This window comes from Cricetulus griseus, chromosome 3 (assembly GCF_003668045.3).
Source record: "Cricetulus griseus strain 17A/GY chromosome 3, alternate assembly CriGri-PICRH-1.0, whole genome shotgun sequence".
NCBI lineage: Eukaryota > Metazoa > Chordata > Mammalia > Rodentia > Cricetidae > Cricetulus > Cricetulus griseus.
Window position 1 is genome coordinate 80473361 of NC_048596.1, and position 6000 is coordinate 80479360.

Genomic DNA, 6000 nt, shown 5'->3' on the forward strand with positions numbered 1-6000 from the left:
GCTATTGTCTGTTGGGTACTTGCAGCACATTTAATAAATTCACTTTCTCTAGTCTTGGCAGGCTTGTAAATTCAAATACTAGCCAATTGCCCTATTACCACTCAAATTTTATAACATTTTCTTCATATTGAGCCTATAATCCTGGAACCATACCACTCAGACTCTCACATTCTTAACAATTAAATGTAAAAACAAAACCTTTAAGAGCTATCTTTTGTGTTTATTAGCAATGAATTCCTACTCCTAACTCTAGGAAGCTGTGGATTGAGTTGCTCTATATGAAATTTCATATCAATGAAATCCTGAACTACATAGTTTTGGGGCCTTTATTTAAAAGGAATATGTTTTGAAGTTCATCCTTTTTATTGCTGAACAATATTCCACTATACTAGCATTTTAACTATCCTTTATCTATTTAATATTTGTACTTGTTGGACATTTAAGTTGCTTCCATTTGGTAATGATAAAAATCATTAGTGAGATTGATGACTAGGTATATGCCATCCTACTGCCTTCATCCAGTAGCTAATGGAAGCAGAGGGAGACACCCACAGCTAAACCCTGAACTGAACTCCTGGAATCCAGTTGCAAAGAGGGAGGAGTGATGAGCAAAGGGGTCAAGACTGAGTTGGTGAAACCCACAGAAACAGCTGACCTGAACAAGGGGGAACTCATGGACTCCAGTCTAATGGCTTGGAGGCCAGCATGGGACTGATCCAGTGCCCCTGAAAATGGATGTCAGTGGGGAGGCCTTGGCAATCTATGGAACCTCTGGTAGTAGACCAGTATTTATCCCTGGCATATGAATGGACTTTGGGAGCCCATTCCATATAGAGGGATGCTTTCTCAGCCTGGACACATGGTGGGGGGCTAGCCCCTGTCCTGGATGATATGACAGACTTTGGCAATCCCTCATGGAGGGCCTCACCCTCCCTGGGTAGCAGAGGGGGTATAGGATGGAGAGTTGGTGGGAGGCAGGGGGAGGAGGGGAGGGAGAGGGAGTTGGGATTGGCATGTGAAGCAGGCTTGTTTCTAATTTAAACAAAAATAAAAAGAACAGTCACATACATATCTCTATGTAAACATATATTTTATGTCTCTTGGGTATATAGAAAGGCATGATATTTCTGAGCTTTATAGAAATTTGTATTTAGATTTAAGGAATTGTCAAATAGAATTTGTAAGAACAGTAAGACAACTATGGTTGATTGATGGGTTCTATATTTCAGAATAGCCAGTGGAGAGGGTTCCACAGAGAAATGATAAATGTCTTAGGTGATAGATATATGATTTGATCATTGTACACATGCAATGCACCATGTTAGAATATGTGTGTGTGTGTGTGTGTGTGTGTGTGTTTGTTGAGACAGGGATTTGGCTTAGCAGGTAAAGTACTTGCCTCACAAACACAAGGATCTGAGTTTGAAACCCCAGAATAAAAGCACATGAAACCCCACATAAAGCACCTGTTTGTAATCCCAGCTCCTACTCCAAGATGGTGGTAGAAACAGGAGAATTCCTGGAAGCTCATAGGCTAGCCTGGAGTATGCAGAAGTGAACACGAGACTCTGCCTCAAGCAAGAAACAAAGACTGACATCTGAGGTTGTTCACTAACTCGATAAATGTGCCCTGACACTTGCATGCTTACACACACACACACACACACACACACACACACACACACACACACACACACACAGTTGCCATTTTCCAAAGTGGCTGGACCTTTTCACATTGCAGGATGGTATTACATAATGGTTCCAATTTCTCCACATCCTTGCCAGCTCTTGCTATAGCTGGTTTTTTCTCATGGCCATCTAGGTGGGTGTGAAGTGACATTATTATGGCTTTAATTTGCATTTTCCAACAAGCACCTTCCATGTGCCTTTTAGCCATTCTTACATCTGGTATTCAAATATTTATCCCATGTTTTAATTCTGTTGTTCTATTGCCAATTGATTGTGAAAATCCTTTACATGTTCTGTATATAAGTTCTCTGTTAACTATTTGGAACAGAATAAAAGGGGAGACAGATCACAAATGTATAAGATGGTAGTTGGAGCAGAGTTTAGGAGAACATTTGTGGGTTTTATAACACCCAAATTGCAAATTTGTCTGTAATCAACCTAAAGCTAAATGAGTCAAATTCTTCAGTTTCAAGACTCAACCATGCTGTATATTAATAGACAAAGCTAAGATATAAAATTATCGAAAGAATGGAAGGAAAAGTTATATCAAGTAAACACCAGTTTTAAAAATGCTATAGATAAACTTGTATCAGACAAAAATGAAGCCACAAAGTTTGTACAGATAGTGAGAGGTAATATTAATGATGGAAAATTAATTTAAAATAATATTTTGGAGCTTTTATACACATAAAGTGATGTTTTGAATGAGATGTCCCTCACGACCTTACAAGTCTCAGGCATTGGAATACTTGGTCCCCATCGGTTGCTCTCTGGGAAGGGTCAGAAGGTATGGACTTGTTGAAGACTGGGATTTCAAAAGACTCATGCCATTTCAAATTAGACTCCTGTTTGTGGTTCAAGATGTGAATTTCTTTCAGAAATTGTCTTGGTGATGGTGTTTTATCACAAAAATAATAAAGTAAGACACTCAGTAACAAAGACCATGGACTTGGGTCAGCAGGGAAAGGCTCTTGCTGCCAAGCCTGAAGACCTAAATTTGATTCCTGGGATCCACAGAATGGAAGGAACTGACTCCTACAAGTTGTCCTCTGATTTCCACACACACAGCATGGCAATACACAAATAAATAAACAAATGTAATAGACATACCTAATAACACAGCCTCCAAATAGCAAGGGGAAATTAAGCAGAATGTAAAGGGAAAAAACAATTATATTACCATAATGAAATTTCTAATGTACTCTAACATGGCAATAAATATTAGTGGTGATATAAAAGAGTTGAATGCAATTATCAAGCTTTATCAAATAATTACATATAGAATCCTATACCCAAAAAGTTTATGAATACACGATCTCTGAAGACACAAGTAGCAACCTAGGCATATATAGTCCCTTGTATATTTTTATAGCATTTTTATTTTAAAATGTATTATTTATCATTTCCTCCTCTTTCACACACTGTATTTTCCCACATTGTTAAAAAAAATAGTCTTCACTAAACTGATGTGAAGAGGCTCTGTTTTTTAAATCAATAATTGTGCATTCTGTTTAACTCTTTGTTCAAGCCTTTTTTTCCAAAAGAATGTGCTTCTTTGCCTATTCTGCAAAAGTGCACAGCTTCCATCTACAAGTTCTTCACAGTAATAATTGCTTGAACGGTCACTAGCATTTGTTCTCTTCTCCAATTTCTTTGTGAACAGCAGTGAAAGGTGTACAAGCTACCTGCAGGGTAGTACTATTCAGCTATAAGAAACAAGCTTTGTTTTAATCACAGAGAGCAAGACAGAGAGGGGTAGGGGGGTGAGGGGAGAACTGGATATTTCAGGGGGAAAAAAAGAAAAGGTCATATTGTTTTTCATAGAGCCTCTTTAATTTAGTCACAATTACATTCATTAGTGCAGTGTAACATAAAAAAAAAATACAACCGGAGAAAAATCTTCTCAAAAATGAATTATTTATGATACAATCTTAAGTGTCAATTTTCTAAGAGTTGGCTGTCACAAGATGATGCTGATGACAATGAAGAGGAAAATAAGAGGATGCAGGTGAGAATGAAGGCAGAGGATGAAGAAGACAGAATGAGGGCTGGTGAAATGGGAAAGGTGCTTGCTACCAAGCCTGATGATCTGGGTTCAAATCCCAGGACCCCAGTGGTGGAAGAAAAGAACTGACTCCCTCAAGTTATCCCCTGACCTCAACAAATACACCACATTATATGCATGCACACACACACAATAAATAATTATCATCAAAAGAGGAGCATGAAGAGAAAGAGGAGAAGGAGAAGGAGGAAGACAAGAGAGTGAGGATGAAGAGTGAGAGGTGGAGGAAAAAGTAGTTATAGAGAAGAGAGGTCAAAAGGTGAGGAGAAGTAGGAGAGATGCTTGGCTTTAGACACCCTTACAACTTGAACTTAAACTCACCTGTGAATGGTAAAACATCTGAACTCATTTTTTAAAAATATTTATTTATTTATTTTTACGTGTGTTAGTGTTTTTACCTGCCTGTATGTATGTCTGGGCAAGGGTGCTAGATCCCCTGGAAATGGAGTTACAGACAGTTGTGAGTCACCATGTAGGTGCTGGGAATTGACCCAAGGTCTTCTGGAAGAGCAGCCAGTTCTCCTAACCACTGAGCCATCTCTCCAGGCCCTGAACTCTTGTTTTAAATGATCAAGATCCTGGTACCCTCTGACATTTCCTTGTCTTTGTGAGGTTGGGTGGGGAAGAAAAAGAACCAGAAACACATGCTGCTGAAGGCAAAGCTGCATCTCATTCCCTTTCCCCAAGGTGAGGCTGAGAAGGAAGACTGAACTCAGTTGGAAGACCTGCTGCTTTAAGATCTGTGGAGCCAGCTCAGTCTCCATTTCCTTGGGAATGAAATTGGAGGCTGCCACTAATAATCATACCACTAGCAAACAACTTCACAGTAGTAAAGACAGAATGAGAATGAACAATCCCTTACAAAATATAAAGTATGGTTTTACATATCATGAGCAGACAAAACTAAGAGAACTATAGTCTAGTGATTAGTGCATTTTCTTATTCCCTGGAGGAAATAAAATAAATGGGAAATAGAAAGTTTTGTAACAAAATTAAGTGGGAAGAAATTAATTTAAATCAACAACAAAAACAAAACAAAAAGCATAGACTTCAGTATCATGAACACATAAGCTCTTGGGAGGCTTTGCAACAGTGAGCAACTGTGGATTCTGGGCACTTTTGACTGTCCTGATCTTGTGGAAATGCAAATCTTTCCTGCCCCAACAGTGAACCTGGGGCTCTGGGAATGTTGAAGAAGAATATTGCTGATACACACAGTAGAGAGATGTGAGGGTCAGATGTGAGTGGCAGTAACTTCAGACACAGCCCTCTTCAACTTTCCCATTGGAGCCACACCCTGCCATACCCCTTTGTACTCTGTTGACACCAGAACGGCTCACCTCAGGGAAGTGTCCTGCCTGCCAGAGTCTTGTGCTACATCACTGCCCTTTATCTCCTTAACACTCTAGGAAAGCAGCCTGTTATCCAGAAGTGAGTAATTTATTTGAAAGACTTTCTACTCAGACACCATTTCATTTTACCAACAACCAGAAGAAACAGGGCTAATACACACCCTGACAGGCAACACCTGAAGAAGTTCTTCTATGTTAAGCACCTGCCCTCACCCTCCTCCCAGAGCAACCATTGGCCACTGGCCACTGCCTTTGTGCTTATGCTTTAGTAGCCTTGCCCAATGCACCAGCAGCTGCCTGACTGTGACAGTGGGTTGTGATGATTGGGTATGCCATCTCCCATGGAGTTCAATACTAGCCAAGAGGAACCAGTACACAGATGGAGAACTTACCTAGCCTTCTGTCCATGAAACAAAGTCCCAGTGTCCTGTGCATGGGAGACAAAAAAAGCGAAGACAAGTGGTACTTCCAATGTATTCATAAGATAAAGCAATGCAAGCAAATGTAAATCAAACATCTTTGTTATTTTAAAAGCCTATTCATGGCTAATTGGGAAAGAAATTAAATGGGCTGTGTGGCCCAGAAACACATATTTTTTCAGTAACAAGTTTGGCCTCTGTATCTAAGAGATCTGGTTTCCAAAGCAGAGTTTGTTCTTTGAGGCTATTCATGATTAATTACTATTCATGACTAATTATTACAGAAGAAATGGGCTTTGGTGGGAAGCACATTCGTGTGAAATAAAGAGGAAGGAAGATGGGAGGAGCATATAGCTTTTAATAAGATTATCCCACCTAATGAGAATCCTATGAATTTTAATGAAAATGAAAACAGTAACAAAAAAAAGGTGATTAGAAGAGATAACAAACCCACTGTTGTTACATGGAAAACCCA